Source organism: Numida meleagris, chromosome 1, assembly GCF_002078875.1.
Source record: "Numida meleagris isolate 19003 breed g44 Domestic line chromosome 1, NumMel1.0, whole genome shotgun sequence".
Classification (NCBI taxonomy): Eukaryota; Metazoa; Chordata; class Aves; order Galliformes; family Numididae; genus Numida; species Numida meleagris.
Genome location: NC_034409.1, coordinates 181,967,094 through 181,985,554, shown reverse-complemented (window position 1 = coordinate 181,985,554; position 18,461 = coordinate 181,967,094). Strand labels below are relative to the sequence as shown.

The 18,461-nt window shown below is 35.4% G+C and overlaps 1 protein-coding gene across 4 annotated transcripts in view; it reads left to right on the top strand.

Moving 5' to 3' along the window:
* The window catches only part of CNTN5 (contactin 5), a 636,498-nt gene that overhangs the window by 50,498 nt on the left and 567,539 nt on the right, over positions 1-18,461 (top strand). For 3 of the 4 annotated variants that reach the window (XM_021381356.1, XM_021381346.1, XM_021381340.1), the window contains one exon: positions 18,329-18,357. The exons of the other annotated variant lie outside the window; for it this stretch is intronic. The gene's annotated coding sequence lies outside the window, so the exon portion shown is untranslated. The remainder of the gene's footprint in view (positions 1-18,328; positions 18,358-18,461) is intronic. 4 annotated transcript variants of the gene reach the window in all.

The following is an 18,461-nucleotide window of genomic DNA, read 5'->3' as shown; positions in this document are numbered from 1 at the left end:
GGAAAGGAAAGGAAAGGAAAGGAAAGGAAAGGAAAGGAAAGGAAAGGAAAGGAAAGGAAAGGAAAGGAAAGGAAAGGAAAGGAAAGGAAAGAGAACTTTCTTGTTCTGATGCCTACTGAAAACTGTGAATGTGGACATTTTATTTCTGTTTTAAAGAATCTAACATAAGATATTGGTTTTTTGTTTGACTTGTAACTCATTTTGAAGTTAACAACCTCTCCTTGGGGTAATGTTTGCGCTTACTAAATTTAATGCTTATTCTTCTCAAGAGAAACACAACTTATATCTTTTTATGTCTCATCCACACTAAACTCTGACAGATAGAAGCTAACTTTTGCTTTTCCATGTCTTTTCAGGATTTATCATTATTTTCACACAAAGTCATTATTATGTTAATTAGATAATTAGCAGTAACAACACATTTACCTACATTTTTATTCATCCTACAGATGCTTATTATTCTATTGCACTTTTCCAGACTGACTGATTTTGGTTTCTTATTTTTTACAGATCTGAGTGGGGTAGGAATTAAAAATATTTCTGCAAGATATTTTTGGTTCTCTCTGCTAATTTTCATAAAGAAGGTTATCCATTGACCTCAAAGATAAAAAAAAATCCTCTAATGACATATTAACAACATTGGGAAGTGCAGCATAGAATGACCTTTAGGAAATTTCTCGTGGATTTGACAGGGAATTTTATTATGTACCTCTCAAAAGAGATGTTCGCTATTGTTTCTCTTAATACGGTTTTGAGAAAGACAAAAAATTTTTGCTAAATGAACAGAAAATTGATAGAGAGTAGGAAAGCTGCTCTTCTAAATGAGTAGGTCTGAAGAAGTAGTCGGCAGTAAAAGGAATAGAAACCTTGAGAAGAATGCACATCTCTTAAAATGCAAGACAAAAGCCTTCTTTTTTAAAATAATTATTGAACCCCTTCAATGATGGGTAAAATTATAAAAGGAGAAATTCCAGCTTCGATTTAAATGAAATGGATGCCATAAATCTGTTCAAATCTTTTTGAAAACTTAAATCAGAGTATCGACTGAACATATCTGAATTGAATTTCAGTAAGATCTGGAGAGAACAGATAGCTTTTAGTACAAGAACTCCAAACACTTAATATATCTTAGATTATCTTAGATTCATTATTCATCAAAGATCTTTAACTTTTCTGCTCTTTCCTTTGGCTCAATATTTCAACATTCTGTTAATCAGATAACAGTAGGATCATAGTTTTACACAGCTTATTTCTAAAAAAAAAACAACCAACCAAACAAAAACCCTTGGATTTTAACTTGCTCACCACCAGAATTCTTTATGATGTTATAAAGCATTGACAATACATGTACAGAATGTTTTCATGATGAGGGGTTTGACTCAGAAGATTTCAGAGTACTGACACATGATTGCAAACAGGGACTACACCACTTTGCTTTGTGCCTGGGAATATTTTGATTTCACTAACATAACAGCATCTCTGTTATCCAGATGAGAGAGCCTTCAGGTTTCTGGGAGAAAATTCAGTTTTTCAGATGATGAAGTATCTCCAAAAGTTCTGCTCACCTGTTTTTGTGGCTACTTTTACATGATTATATTCATTGCCATTTGGACAATTGGTTGGACAGTATGCAGCATGGCCAAATAAAAATAAGTGCTTTTATTGACTTCACTGCACTAGTTGTTTGTCCTTATGTTCCATTTTATTTTTCTTCTGGTCTTCTACTTCCTGAGATGGGGAAGAAAAACGGCAATAAAAATGAAAAATTTGTCTCATTTTTAATCTTTTGTTACTGGTAGCAAAACTACAAGAAGGGAATTTTTTATTCTGTTTTCACAAGGCCAAACATGGTCTGCAGCAAAGTATAAGCCCCAGAGGAAGCTCTGAAATTCATATTTCCTCTCCTTAAATCCATCATCTTAGCTTGTTTCTGGTTGGCTTCCAATATCATTTCATTTCAGATGAAGGTGAGCTGCATTTTCTTTTTTACTGAGCTGAAGGTGAGCTGTGGGCTTTGCTTTAAGCCTTTTAGACCATATAACACTGAGCAACTCCTTTCAAACCCCTGAGTTACAAACATGTAAAAACAGCAATCTATTAAACAGTCGTTAGAAAGAAAGCTTATTGAACCTTCAGCTTGACCTGGATCTTTGCAGAGAACAGAAGACATGTGTGAAGTCAGTGGTGCTGTAGTGACACATGCCAGCTGAAGATGCTTCCTGTATCTTTTTGCATTCATTGCTGAGTCAATGATCATTCTGAAGAACCCCAAAACTAAATCAGTAATGTTTTTTAATACATAAGCTCAAAAATATTTTTCTCTCAGTAAGGAAATTACCTTGATCATGCAAAAAATTTATTATTTTTTTCTTTGTGACCTTCCCATGAAATTTGCCTACAATTAAGTAACAACAAGAATAAACATAGTAATAATTGCTAAATTACAGCTTTGTAAATTCTATAACAGATGTTGATTATCTCAATATAAATTTGTGGAAACTTATAAAAACAGTCCTTTTGTGGATTTGTAAACTACTAACACCTTGCACCTTACCCTCTGATCTCATCAGGTAAATAATTTCAAATACCTTCTGCCAAAGTAGAACTTAAATTGTTTCTGTATTGTTAAAGTAAAAAAAAAAAAAAAAAACTTTTGATTCCAACACTGCCAATGCTGAAGTTAATGAAGAAAAAAATAAAGCAATCCTGGGAGGATCCAGGTCCTAACTCATTACTCTCTGATAATTTATCAAGAAATGTGATACTCTTTCTAAAAGATCATAAACAAGGGAGGGAATGTTGCCTCTTTCTGCATTAGTATCCCACAGACAATGTTGGTGATATTTGCCTTTCAAGGCTTTCTCTGCAAAATAATCCCACAATGGACCTGAAGTAGCCCTTTCAGTATTATATTTTAGTGAGAAAATGATCCTGTTTGTGCTGCTGTGTATCAGTTTTCTTGGTCATTCTGCATCATAAAAATATTGCAGGATTTCCAAATTGTAGCAAAGCAGTAGCTGTATTTTTATGCTGAATTAAAAGTCTTTATCATGCATGACTATGATCAGGCTTCAGTCAAGCTGCACGATGCAGGTTGTCCCATCCCTTTTCTGTGCTAACACTGCTAATTTGAAATTTCTAATTGCATTCTTATGACCATGCTTCCTGTCAGACTGCTACATATCATGTAAGAGGAAAGCTAGATGGGAAGGCTAATTATGAACTAAGACAGGAGGGAGGGAGAGAGAGAGGAGGATTATTTTATTTTTTAATCAATATTATATTTTCTCCTGCACCACCCCCAGTAGATTGTGTCTTAATGAGATTCAGTCCTAATCAATGCGCATCCAACCAAATTAAAGGTCAGATCCAGCCTGTCTCGGACTAAGTAAATCATGGGAAATTGTTTGAAATGCCTTTTCTTCCTTCCCTCTTCTTCCTTAGAGCTCAGGAAGAACATAAGTTCCTTTACTAGAAGATAAGAGAGATTGCTTCTTTTCTTAATCTCCTGCCACATACAGCACTCAAAGGAGTAGGAAGAAGGCCATCCATTTTCCTTGTTCTTCTGATTTTACTATGGTTTGCTGTCACTTTATTCTCTTCTAAGTAACTATTCCTTGCATTTCTGCTCTTTACCATGCTCCCTGCATTCATCTTCTAACACAATTCAATACTACTCACATGCCCTTGCATTTTCGTGTATTTTTGCATAACCTCCTATCATCCCCCAGGGTATGCAGCAAATCTTGCGCATCATGCTGTCTACAGAAGCAACATTTTTAGGGGTCATAACACAAACCTTTGCTGTTTCTCAAATACTTTGAAAACATACACATACAAAAACCCGTTACATGTAAAGGCCTCAGGAACACCATATGTAGGATGAGAGTTTACCCAGCTCGAGTTCTATGTTGTGTAGGGACCATCTATTCTAATGACAGAGTCTTTAAAAGAGTAGTACACACATATTCATGCAAACTGGGCTACTCTAAGATAGAATCTGATGCTTCCTTTAAGAACTCCATTAACATAGTGATATTTTTGGATCTGAAATCACTTATTCTCTTGATTCAACTTCATACTAGTGGTATCGGGTTCTTTATACTAGAAACTTGCAGAATTGGTCCTGATGAGGCTAGAACCAGAAGTGGTGACATGGATTCACAAGTCACGACACAGAAGAGTTTAACAGCTCTCCCAGGCTAGGAACTAGTGTACTGAATGTGATCAGAAGCAAGGTTAATTGTTATTTTTCTGAATCTTGGAAGAGATTTATAGAAGAAAACAAATGATAAAAGGGGCAAGAAGGCAGAGGCAGAACAGGAGGAGTTAGAAATCACAGCTAAGCAGACAGGAGACAGAACAAAGGAAAAAGCCACAGTGGCACAGAGAGTAGCCAAGAGCAATCTGTGCAAGGAACTCCTACATGCTGCTAGGAGACGCTAATCAGTCTCTCTGATCAATATCACACCATTTTTTTGACTCTATCAGCCTCTTAGTATTTCAGTTTGGCAGTTCAAACAAGAACAGGTTGCAGAATCCTGTTACTCTACCTGTGACTGAAAAAAAGTATTTTCATTACAGACATCTGTTATATAGATTCAGTGATCTTTCCTAGTTCCTCTTTAAGTCAGTGTTAATGATCTGTTACCAATAAGGGTAAGGTGGGATCACAAGCCAAGATTAGCTTAAAACAATATAAATCAAGTTTGTTGGTTTTAGTCACACAGAAAATGTCTCCTTATGAGCTGCAGTAAGATTTCCCCATTGAGAATACTAAATGAAAAGTAGACAATGAAAAGGCATTCTACTTTTATCAGTAAAAAAATAAGGGTAGTGTGGATATGAGAATTTTTTGATTTTTTATTAACAACACAGCTATTGAATACAACTCTTTAGCAGTGTGTTGGACTTGTTTTCTAAAACTTTTCCTGAAGGTCAAGTTCAGGTCTTGTTCAGGAAATCCTGGAAATGTCATAGCATATTAGCTGTGTTCAATGCACATAGTTCAAAGCATGAGCTTCTATTTTTGCCTCCTGCATTTTACACCTTCATTTGTTCACACTTTATTGCCACCTTCTCATCTTCTGAGCACATTCAGCGTCACAATTCTGGTGTGACTACAGGGATTGAGCAAGCCACAGAAATGAAGGATGCTACTCTCCAGACTGTTTCACTTGATTCTCATCCATCCCTGGTTTCACAGGCCCACAGACAAAAGTGAATTTAATGGGATCTAAATGGGTAAAGTAAACATTTAGAAACAGCTACAATGATAAGTGAGCATAAATCCAAACTGGGCAGTATTACAGATCTCTTTGTCTGAGCAGATGGGTTGCAAAACAGCAAACTTTGCGTGGACCAGCTGCAAGCTTTCATAATGAATACAAGCTGATGACAGCAGTCTAGACAGGCACTACAGCTAGAAAACACATTTTCATAATATAGTAGCCTGTTGTAGAAACCAAGCTTGCTTCATTTGGCATTCCTATTAAAATTAATATTAATATTAATAGAGCTAGATTGTTATATACTTATATCTATGTTAACTCCACCAGCCTGTGCTAGTTAACACAAGAAAAGTAGTGAAATATTACCAAGATAGCTAGTTAGGAATCAGATATCACAAACAGATTTTTTATTTGTGTTCATTTACCCACAGAAACCTGCAGTTTTCTCAAAATCAAATTATTAATGTGGAAAAAAGTCTGAGAAAAATCTAAATGTCACATACTGATCAGTTAAGCCCAAGAACATTTATTGGTTTTGAACTGGTGCAGAATATTTTGTTTCGGCACATCAAAACTTTTAGAACTGAATTTTCAGTCAGTGCTATGCCCTATGAAAACTGTGAGTCACTTCCAGTTCTGAGGTGTTTTCAGTACTTTTATCCCCATACGGCCAGCAGAAATTCTATCAGCAGCATGCTGCAGATCTCCCTCTGATGGAAATAAAACAATTTCATCAGAAAAACAAACAAACAAAAAAAAAACTCTGGGTGTACAAAGGAACACAAAAAGATCTCTAAAAGACATCAGGAACAACAGCCAAGACATTTATCCTAGCAATGCGACACTAGTATTAGAGTTGCCATTTAGTATTAGAGTTAATTTTAAATGAAAGCTAACAGGACAATGAAAATTAAACATTTTGATTTGGAGAACTCAGAAGTAATTAAAGATATCTTAATGAAATGCTATATATGCTTTCTCAGAAGAAAATTTATTTAAAGTTACTGTTTCTGGAAAAAAAAAAAAGTAAGCTTTTTATAAACAGTTGGGATGAAAACTGACCCTGACACTTTGGAATCTCTATATTTCACTGCATTCTTCCTCCACCCAGCAGATTTCTTTTCACTCTCTTTGAAAACGTCTCATTTTACATAACTTAAAAGTAAAGGCAGAACTTACAAGAAATTTGTAGCTCTCTTACAAGGAATTGTTCACTCATTCAGAGGAAAAATCAAGAGATAACTTTAGTCCTGTGTATTCTTCAGATCTCACAATGCAGAAGAGAGATGTCATGGTTGAATTAAATCATGTCATAGGTTAATCACTGTGTTGGAACATGGTTCCATATAATACAATTGTGTTTGGTAGATGATTTTATATCAAATATCATAAAAAGTACATCTGGGAAAAGCATTCTTGTGCTTTTACATCCTTCACCCTGTTCCAGCTCTGAGAGAGGTACCAGAGAGATCTAGACCAAACTGCCTGTGCATTGCCTAGCTTTTCTTTAAGCTACCTTGGTATCTGTATGTGCTAAACTTGCCATTCTTTAACAGTTGTTCTCTAGTCCAAAGGCTGTGAAATAAATTTTAAAAATCTAAGGCTTTGAATCAACCCCCTAACTCTTTTTGTCAAAGTTAAAAGAATTATTCATTTAATTTAAGATGTAAGTGTTGAAAAGATCTATGTATCTATTTGGTGATAACATAGTCCAATAATGAATGGGTAATTTAAAAATAAATTTTAAAAAGCATTTAGCTTTTTTGGCACAGGTTTCAGCCAGGCTTCAGCCAGTTGTCTTCGGACATTTGTTACTTAAGAGTGCATTATGTATTTTTTTAGAGTGCATTAAATCTGAAAACGATAAGCAGAAATCACTCCTGAAGTAGTAATGTCGCTACAGTCTGGATTTCAGCTATACCCTATGATACAGAGACTTGGATATTTATAAAGTGAATTATACAAAAGCGCCAACTTCTCGACAGATGTATTAATCTTTTCAAATTAGAAGAGGAAAAAAATAATGAGAATAACATAGTGGGAAAAATGGTTTTACTGACAGATCAGATTTTTACTATTAGATGATTGAAAAGATTGCAATTTTTAAGATTAAGAAATGTGACCAACCCTCCTCAAGCATAAAAAACACCAACAACACAAACAAACAAACAAACAAACCTATCATAAATGAAAGTCTTATTTTAAAGCTGTTTCATCATTTGTTTTCCTTTATAAACTATGGAAATTTAGAACAGTTTCCATTTTAACATTTTCTTCTTGAGTATCTTTTTTGTGCATTCAATATTAAACAAGTATGCAACTAACACCAAGGTCAGCATGGGAAAAAGAAAAAAAAGTCTCTTTAGTCATAGAAATGAGAAGAGTTGTAATCTCTTTGGAGGGAAATTATTTTCTACAAAGACTATCACAAGAATAGCTTTACATTTGTATAACGTGTTAGTGTTCAGTTATCATAAATAAGATTACTTGTGCTTTCACTTTTTTTCTTTGCAAATGTTCTTCTCTTCAGTCTAGTCTAAAACTGATTTACTGTCTAAACTTCACATTTTTAATAGAGATTTCATGTAATAAAGCAAGCATAGCCATTGGATATTTCCTTATTACATAACAGGGGATGAAGAGTTAATCAGGATACTTGCTGTTTTTCAGGTTTGTATAAGCAAATCTAACAACTTGGTGTCATTAAAATGCTCCTATTTGTCAATCACAGAGAAAGAAAGGAGAGGAATACCATTCATTTAAATTTTTAAGAACGAATATGATAATATTCATATATGATAATATAATTCAATGAGATTATTCTATCTGGAAAACATTTCATGTTCCCAGGCTCTTTCCGCTCTCCTTTTCTATATTGCTTTTGTATACATAAAAAGAGGAAACTCTCATGAAGAGGAAGTTTCTTATCTGTTTGGAAGCTCATCATTTTCCCTGGAGGTGTTGAAGACCATCTTGGATGGGGCCCAGGGCAACCTGGTCTAGTACCAGATCTGGAGGTTGGTGGCCCTGCCTCTGGCAGGGGGTTGGAACTTGATTGCTGGGGTTTCTTTCAACCTAAGCCATTCTATGGCTATTCTATTCTATGGCTATTCTATTCTTGGGTTCCATGATTCTATGATTCACTGAAACCAATGGAGAAATTCCACTGGGGGTCATTGAATCAGCTGCTTAGATATTATGAGGGTGACGTCTTGGTTTTCTGCAGTTTGCATCAAAGTACCTATGAGGAAGCAAAAAAAAGGTTGCAATGGAAAGGAGAATGAAAAGCTGAACAGTAAATTTCCTACCCCCTACATGAGGCTTTCAAATCATGACTTGAACATTTACTATCATTCTCTCAGTTGGATATACTATGATACTGTACTCCTCTTCTGATTTTAGATTAAACAACTTTTAGTGATAGAAGAGAGACAGCAGGATTCAGGGGAAATGTGACTTTTTCCCATTCTGGTCTGAGCTTCCATGCTAATAACACAGGAATAACCACGGCTGGCTCTCCAGGAAGGGTCTAAATGACTTTGTTTCAAGGCATTCAATCTTTAAGTATCTTATAGATGCCTTGCTATTTTCAAAGCGTGGAAAAATGCCTGGGAGCTATGTGACAAACACAGTTAACCTGACTGAAGTGAATTATTCCTAAAACTCAGCACCATAATAAATGCTTTTTCAGTTGCTTTGTTTCCTAACAGATGTTGTTGTTTGAATTCTGTGTTTGACTCTAGTTATTTTAATTAGGCATAACTCTCTGAGTCCCCCAGGTCAGTGTTTTATAACTAACATTTTTTCTGTCATATTGTTGGTTTTCAGCCACTGATGTACCACAGTCAGTTTATTCGCTTGCAATGCTCATTTTCCATAAGCCAGTAATTCAATTTCATTAACAGACTTTACCCCTGACAAACTAACAGATGTGCCACTCCTACTCCTCAAAGCACCTGTGACTGCATCTCTACGTGTCTGGAAATTATTGTACTTTTTTTTTTTTAGTACTATAAATACGGATCTGGCTGTCTGTGAGAGCAGTAGTACTGACACATGCATGAACGCACTTGTTCGTAGTACAAATGCACCATTCTAGGAATTATTTTTCCTTGGAAATATGGTTAAGCTACCACACGTAACTACATTTTTTTTCTCTTAGCACTTTAAGAGTGCCTGAAAATTTACAGCTGAACATTTGTTCATCAGATTTCCTACCTCACAAACAAAAAGTACTTTGATACACACTGTTTCCAAATTGATTATATGTGAGATCAGTACAGAATGTTTATAACAGAGTGATATGGGAGTAAATCAGAGGATATGAGTCAAGCTGTTGTGAGAACAGAAAGAAGTGTTTGAGCATCCTGGTCTTCTGGAGGTAGGCTAAGGACCAGGTGACTACTTGATGAGCCAGTGAGTAGAATAAAAAACAAGATGATAGTGAGGGATGGGGAGGAAATTATCTGGAGTTCAGGAAATAAAGAATATTAGCATTGGACAGACTTTTGTAGTCTGTTTCAAAAAATATGAAATTAAAGGCTGTCATGGATTTATGATTTTTGTTATTGGTATTCCACTTCATAATATCATGTAGTGTACTGGGAGCTAAAGAGTTAATGCTCCAGTTCCATGGACTGCAGATTTTCCAGGTACCTGGTTCTCAGAAGAGAAGAAGAACTACATACCCCAGATGACTTTGGGTTCAGAGGAAAAGATAAAATTTCTTGCAAGTTATGACACTTTCTCTTTTTGCTGCATGGGAGTGCGTGTTCACCTGCCATTTTGCCTTAAGTTCTTAGAGTAAGGCTTTCGATTTCAGACACTCTCTCTTATTCTATTTGATTTATTAGCTTCGTTTCCAATTATATTGTATTATATTGTGTTATCTTTCATTCCAATATCATATTTAGAAAATTAACTTTTCTTCTCAGATCATTGCTGCTGTTCTGTTCTTAATCTCCCATCTCCCTGCCCTTCCCCCTTTTCCCCTTTCCCCTTTCCTGCAGCATGGGTCCGTGGGTCCCCTGCCCCATTAGTCACAGAACCTGGCCAAACCGGCCCATAAACCATCTACATCCCTCTTCCCCTCCTTTTTTTTTGGGCTGGGGGCTGTGGGCCTGCTGTCCCCCTGTCACGGACACAGATAGATCTAGAGATAACTCCGTGACAAAGGGAAACAAGAATTTTGGCAAGTTATATAAGAATGATAAGATTTTGAATTTTTGCTTGACTTACATTTAATAGATAAATAAAGTATTTAGGTGTGACCTAATGCATGGAACTTTAAATCCTTTTGATTTTGAGTTAGCAAATAACATTAATGTGTTTATTATGACAGTAAGTACTAGTCTTGCACCTGAAGATGACATGGTGAGTTCCATAACTACTGAACTTAAGTTATTCTGAGGTCAGTGGATACTAGTCTGTGATATATCTTAGTTAATAATTTTATAATCCTGATGACTGATTTGTAGTTCAGGAAAGAAAAGTCTGTACCCTTCACCACTACTGATGAGTCATCCTCTTTACCGGAGGAGTCAGTGCTGCGTGGGAGTGGGGCCTAAATGAATGTTTATATGTGGAAAATCAATTTTCTTCTTCAAACCTGAAATCCATGCTTTTTCAAAAGCCAGTCAGATGTGGCATTTTCAAGTATTTTTGTTTTCTATACAAGGCTTCTATGGAACGACATTTATGTGTCAGAGATCATCAAATGATACCATTTCTTTGCAAGTTCTTTTTTTCTTAACCATAAAAGCAAAGGCCTTTTAGATCAAAGCTTTTAAGAGGAGCTATGACAGATAACACAGAAAAATCTTTATCTCTAATGGTCTATATTTAAATACATTCACTGTAAAACTTCCTAGAAAGCTGAGATTGTAGAAAACTGATTAACTTTATCTTGATTAGATCAGCCTCTGTTATAAAGTTGGTACAAAATAAGTAAACAAAATGAAGTATGCTAACAAAATGATTACTCTCATCACTACTTACTTGTCCCCCATAAATATTCAAGTTCTGTATATCAAGGTGTCTGCTATGTCTAGGCACAACTATAATAACTACTTTCAGAAAGAATAAATTAAGGATCTCAATATATTACATAAATCCTTTTTAATTTTACTTTTGCTCACAGAATGGACTTTTGTTATTTTGTATAATAATTTTGCAGTGTAAAAGAAAACATCAGAAACGTTTGTCTTTGTACTGGAAGGTTTGTAATGACTTTACAACATCTTTAGTTCAAATTTTCATTGAAGATGGCAGTAAAATCTCTTTTTGCTCTTTTGAAAATAATCTCTACAGTGACCTTGAGGCTTCTCAAGGACTTTATTATTATGGAGGTCTTTTGGTTAAGAATCAAGATACTTTTTTGTTTTATAGCTCGAATGAAAACTGAAGTTGTTGAAGCAAATATACGTTATTATACAAAGTATGGATGACTAAGATGAGACTCTTTAAAGAAGGGCTTTTTAGTGTATCTGTTCTAGAGTTCATCAATGTGTGGAACACATTATCGATGAAGTCTAGGCAGAATGCGTAAAAGAGTTCTCCTCCATTGGGAAGCCAACATTTATCATATAATGAAAAAATTGTGATAATGGGCTATTATTCAACTCAGAGAGGCTAAGAGCGGGTGATATAGTTATTGTCTTCAGACTCCTAGTGTGTAGTGATAGACACAACAGAGGCAGACTCTTCACAGTGAGGACAGCAAAAGGATGAGACAACGGATGCATGTTGCAACAAGAGAAATTCTGATTAGATATAAAGAAAAATGCTGTTCAGTGTGAGTGGTCAAGCATTGGAAAGTTTAGTCAGAAAAGCCACAGAATCTTTCTTGTTAGAGATACTCAGCACTCAAATGGATGTACTACTGAAAAACTTCCTGAAACATTGAGGTTGGCCTGCTCTTAGGAACTGGACCAGGTGATCTCCAGCCACACCTGATTTCTCACTCACAGTGTGCAGGTATGTAGGCTTTTGAGACCCAGGACAGCCTCTGCTTGCACTCCCTTCATGGAACCTGATGGTGAACTAGGAAGAAGTTGTTCAACAACTAGAAGTTGTTGCTATTACAGTCAGATCAGCACTTCAGATACAATTATGGCACATCTGACTGTGACTCTTTATATCAGTATCAAAATAAAAAAAAATTGTTTCTTTTACTTTTCAGCATGGGGCTCTCTCAGAAGGTCTGACTGGTCTTAGGGCTAGAAAAAGTAGAAAATGCATATGATTAAAATGATTATTTCCTGAGACACCACTAACATTTTGATTGTTGAACTCTTCGAGAAAAAGAAATCTTGAAAAAGGAATATCATAATATACATAATGTATATGTAATATATAATATATATATTATTTGTATGCAGAAACTGCTCTTTGACTTGCAGAGACACTGCAGCCAAAAGATGTGAAGGCATTCTCCATTTTGGAAGGCTTCACATCAAGTTGAAATTTGGCATTCTGCACTAAAATTTTGCAGTATATCTGTAACTGTGCCTATCTAGCTTTTTTTTTTTTTTTTATTCTCTTGCTGCACTACTTAACTAATAGTCATGCACTAGAACTCTTTCACATTTTAGAGTTCACCACAGTCTTAGTTGTTCATGAGATTTATTCTGTCTTTGCAAACCTAATTCTCCCTGGCACCATCTGGAGTTAGTGCAAAGGAAAGTGCTTATTCTGACATACTCCAAAGGAACCTCTCTCTTCACTGACTGCAGAAGAAACTTGAAGAGGTTATCCACTGTAGGCTAAACTTAGCTTTTACACTCATCTACATTTATATTCACAAATTAAATTATTCACAGATATTCCTTTAAAAAACAAGTTGCATTCTTATTTATCATTCAAGCCTTGTAGTACTGAAATACTTAGGCTTCTAAGATTTTCTTGCATGACTCAGATACTTAGAAGTTTATTCCTCCTTAAATCAATTTATAATGCAATTTGGAGCACTCTGTAAAATTTTGGGACTAAAGATATTTCTTTTTGAAAATCACACCAGCAAAACTATTTAATAAAATCCTGAGGCAATTATTTCTACTAGTTCACTTAGCCAGGAATTTCCCTTTTCTGCTGATTAATGATTTCTTACGCTGCTAAAGATGACGGCCTGCATTAGGGCAAACATGATATAGAAAACAAAATCAGAATGTATCAGCAAGAAACATTCACTTAAATTCAGCACACAAATCTTTGCAGTCCTAAAAACTGCTTATTGTTCCTATGGTGATCCCTGTTTACAGAGTTAGGTTTGTCTCACTCATATTGAGATGGAACTGATCCTTTTGTGAAGACAATATAATGTGATTAATAAAGCAATTAAGAAAACAAATAGAAAGAAAGGTAGGAAGAATCAGAGGCAATAATCAAGAAAAACACATTACACTAGAAAGCAACAGAAGAGCTGGAGAGGAAGAAATGCCCATTTTGCATGAAAGCTATCAGTCCCCATTTCATTGGCCATTGCATTTTCCTATCAAAATATTCCACCTGCAGTGCACAGCTAAATTTTTAATGAATTTCTAACTATTTTATGCTGAGAGCATGCAGGGCGAAATTCAAAGACCGTATAATGGCAAATCAGATAAAAACAACCACCTTCCATTGAGCTTTCTCCTTGCTGTTAGAACTGTTGTACATTTGTAACTGCTGGCAATAAAATGTCAAGAAGGAGAGAGACGCTTGAAAGATCCTTGATTCAACAGGGGAAAAAGATGGGCTTAGGAAATAATAATAAAAAAGACACTGCTCCACATGGTTACAGAGCCTAATTACTACCAAACCAGACCTTGACTGAAAGCTGAGACTTTCATCTCCTGTTTGCAGAAGGCATGAGACTGCGTTTGTTTTGAGAGATAATGAGTCTGACACAGAAAGCTCAGCCTGGCTACCTTTGAGCTTGGCAGCATATGGTCTAAAACTCCACTAATGATGTGAAAGCTTTAACTTCCTATTTGTGAAAGTCTATGTTCCACCCTTGGAAGAGGCTTACTTCCAGCCATCCATGAACACCACTTAATACTGCTGTATGTTTCATGTCATTAACAGGGAGTGGCAGAATCAGTAAACTGAATTTGGAATGAAGGACAGCTACTAGTATATTGCCTGTGCAGGAGAGATGTAAGTGAGTTTATATAGAGTTTTCAGCATCACAAACACTCTTTATTAGGACTGGCAAGTCTTCCTCACATATCAGCTTAAGTATTCTTCTTCGTATATTTATTTAAAAATCAAAGACAAATGTTATAATAATGGACTCAAAAAATTCAGCGTCACTAATCTTGATCATGCCAGGAGACAGAATACTTGGTGTTCAAATATAAAGGCTGGATTTATAAGATCAAATATTTGTTACTGATATTTTTATTTCAAGTTAGTATTTCAGTTATTTTTAACCTTGCAGCTGCACTTCATAAAGAAAACCATGGTCTTATGCCATGCCGTGTTTTGGGTACCAAATGATTATCTAGAGTAACATACTGAGTCAAATGGAAGCACACAATAAATCAATACATAAATAAATAAGAATTAAAAATTGGCATGTTTTATTTTATATCCTCTTTCAGTCCTTTGGAACTTGCACAAGGATTTTCTATGAGCTACACTGTAATCTCCGGAAGAGTCTCCTGGGTTTCCAACATATGGTAGCAATATGACTCTGTCAAGTCAGTTTCACCAAATCAAAAACTTTAAGATAGACTCATTATCTAGCTAAAAATGATTTAATAGTGATTGATTTATGTCACAGCAGAATAATTAACCTTATCACTTACCATATGTAGTTATTCATTAAGAGTATCTCACACCAATTGCCAGAAATTAAGTGAAACCTCATGATAATTTTAAAGAAAGACTAATTATCCTCATTTTGCAGATGGTGAAGCTGCTTACACACATACACAAATACCTACACATTCCAACAAATATGTTATGTACATGACAGTACAGATACAGATATACATAAATAGAGGCCTAAGTTTTCCAAATTGATTATCTAACATTTAGTATTAAACCCAAGCTTAAGCATATAGCTTAATTTTTGGAAGTGCTGAAAATCTTTTATGCCACACTCCCATGGACATGGACATAAAGCTTATCTACCAAACAGGAGCAAAGAACATCTGAGCAACTTTTCACAATCAAGTTTGGTTCAGAAAGCACGAGATGTGTAGAGAAGGTACAAGAAAAGTTAGCAGAGTTATTAATCAAATATTAGACCTCTTGACTTGAATACTGTAATTGTGAATATTGGTTACTTAATTCTAGAGTAGTAGATTAAGGGACATTTTGATTACACATGAATTTCAGTGAGAACTTGATACTATCTGTGAATTTTCACCTTCATCTTGAGTTTAGTATATTTTTACTTTGTTTAAATAAGATATTTTTATTTCATTATAAAAGAAAAGACAACTCTTTTCTAAGCTCTTTTAGCTAATAGCTAAATTAGCTAATTTAACATGTGTTACTTCGTGTAGGTACAGTATTGTATTACACTGCTGTGTGAAAAACAAAGAGGTGAACTTCATAGCCATGCTGCCTATCCATACAGTGTGCTGCCCAGGAGAGGGAGGAAAGCTACACAGCATCCCAGAAATTCCATGGCTAGCTTAATAGTAATGAACAGCTCTCCTCCAGATTGCTAAACCTTTGGAAATTTTCTGCATTTGAAAATCTTACTCACTCATAGTTAAGCTTAACATGGCTGAGCCAGTGCTCCCTTGTTTAATATAAATACGTACAGGACAAAGGCAGTAAATCAAACTTAACTCAGTCTTCATTGCTTGTCCATTTTAATTAGTTTTTAAAATGACTTTGTTTTGGTTTTTTTTTGGTTCTCAACATCTGGGGGATGGTAAACTGAAGCCACAGATAAGCAAAGAATAATCAGAGAAGCCTTGAACAACTATATATGAGATATCTTCCTAGCAAAAAAAGAAGAGTTGAAAAGTTTTCAGTTATAGTTTCAATCTTTTTTCCTGCATTGAACCAATTTGAATTAGGTAGGTGTCATGGTTTTACGATTTTTGGTTATTGGTATTCCACATCATAACATCATGTAGTGAATGTACCTGGTTCTCAGAAGAGAAGAACGACTACATTCCCCAGGGGACTTTGCTTCCATGTTACTGTTTTCCAGTCAGAGAGAAAGATAAAAACTCTCAGATCATGAGACCTTGTTCTCTTTCCGCCCGTCTCTCATCTCGGCAGCATCTCACTCCCCATCTGTCTCACCGTTGGTATTAGAGTAAGGCCTACCTTAATTTTGGACACTCTCTTTCTCATTGTATTGGATTTATCAGCTTAAATTGTAATTATATTGTATTATATTGTGTTATTTTGCATTCCGATATCTTATTTAGTAAATTAGTTTGTTTCTCCTCAGATTGTTGCCGCTGTTCTCAGGCCCATCTCCCTACCCTTTTTTTCCCTTTTCCCTTTCCTGGGGCATGGGTCTGTGGGTCCCCCGCTCCATTTTTCACAGAACTGGGCCGAACCTGACCGTAAACCATTGACAGTAGGTGCAGAATACAGCATATGTTCCATTGCTGTTGGGGCAAGGTACAGGTTTTGTCTCTTCCCCTTCTTTGAAAATGCATTAATTGTTAGGAAGAGAAAATGGATGAAAAACAATGAACTTGCAAAAATATATCTTGAGAACATACCCATTACTAAGTAGTGCTGTAGTTTATCAAATAGGATTCTCAAAGCATAGGATTTTATTCAGGTTTTGTTCAAAATAGTGAGGTAGAGTGTGAAAGCAAAATATTATGAAGGTTACAGACCATAAAACTGGTGGTGTAAAGACATGAAGATGGTCAAATTTGGCCAATGTTGCTTTTACTGAGTAAATAGGGCCTTATTTTCCCACTGGGATTATTTGCAGAGTAGGATTTCTCAGGAAATAGGTGTGAGAATCAGCTGTACTGTGAGTGTAAAAATGTTCTGAATGTGTTCTGTTGAAAATAAATTGTGCTTGTCCTGGTCAATCATTTCTTATAGCCTACAGAGTTGTAAAGCAACTCCATTTTTTTTCTTTCTTTTTTTCTGTGAGGATTTTTTTACAAGCTATTGTAATGTCTGATAAATAGCAGATACATTACAATTGCCATTTTCCTCTGCACAAGATAATTAACAATACTGTCAATAGACTTGCTGTCTTCTATGTTTTTAAGGTACAGAAAATCAGAGCAGGGCCACACCATCTCCTCCAAGCTAATTGATTCCAGACTCTTGTAAGACCTTGCTTCATTTAGTGAGGTGCTCCTACCTTATAAACATGTGGGGACATTCACTACTTCCATTGTTGTAGCTGCCCCTTGGTCTGCGGTCATGCACTGAGAGGACTGAGTTCAGGTTTGGATTCAGGCTTGTCTCAAGGTCTATTTTATTCATGGCTGTTTGTTCCGCTTTCTAAAATGTTAGTTCTTTCTCTGTGCTGGCAATAAGGTTGGTGTTACCCTGGTGATTTCAGAGACAAAGAAAAAAGCTATCAGAGGAAAGAAATGGTTTTATTGAGTCTGTTGCCTCCTAGTCTCTGTGTCAATACAAATTCAGTGTTTTGCCAAGATTTTCTAAGGAGATTAATGATTCTGTATGCTTAATTGAAGGAATTTTTAAAGCCTTTTGAATTTTAGGATGGGAAAGCTATATCTCATCAAAGAAATTCAAGCTGCCTATGCAAAAGTCAAATCTCTGAGGTGCATTCAAATATACACATATACATGTGTACATGCCCTTTTCTTTATTGTATTTGTATATTTGGCAGAGAATGAAGTTGCTATTTCCTTTCTTCCCTTTACTAAAACTGGCAGACAAAATTATTATAAATTCAACACAGCTTTAGCTTTTTGATTGAAATTAATTCTTATGTAATAGAAAGGTTCAAGAAGAAATCCTCATTAAAAAAATCTAAGCCAATAATTCAACAGTGGGTTTTGATTTGGAAAAAAAAGATTCTATCAATTCACAGAATTTCACACCTATGGAAATTTAGAATTTCTACAGTTTTCTCTCTATACATTTTTCTAAGTTGAGAAAAAAATGTAGAATTATATTATTCATCTTTGAATGTTTTACAGACGCTGAACACTTCATCCTGACTCTAAAGGTACGTGACCATGTTTCGTGTTTCTTTACCAAAAGATTTATGAGGAAATGAAGACTTTTTAATTAAAAACTTACATTAAAAACTTACATAAGTAAGCTTAGTTT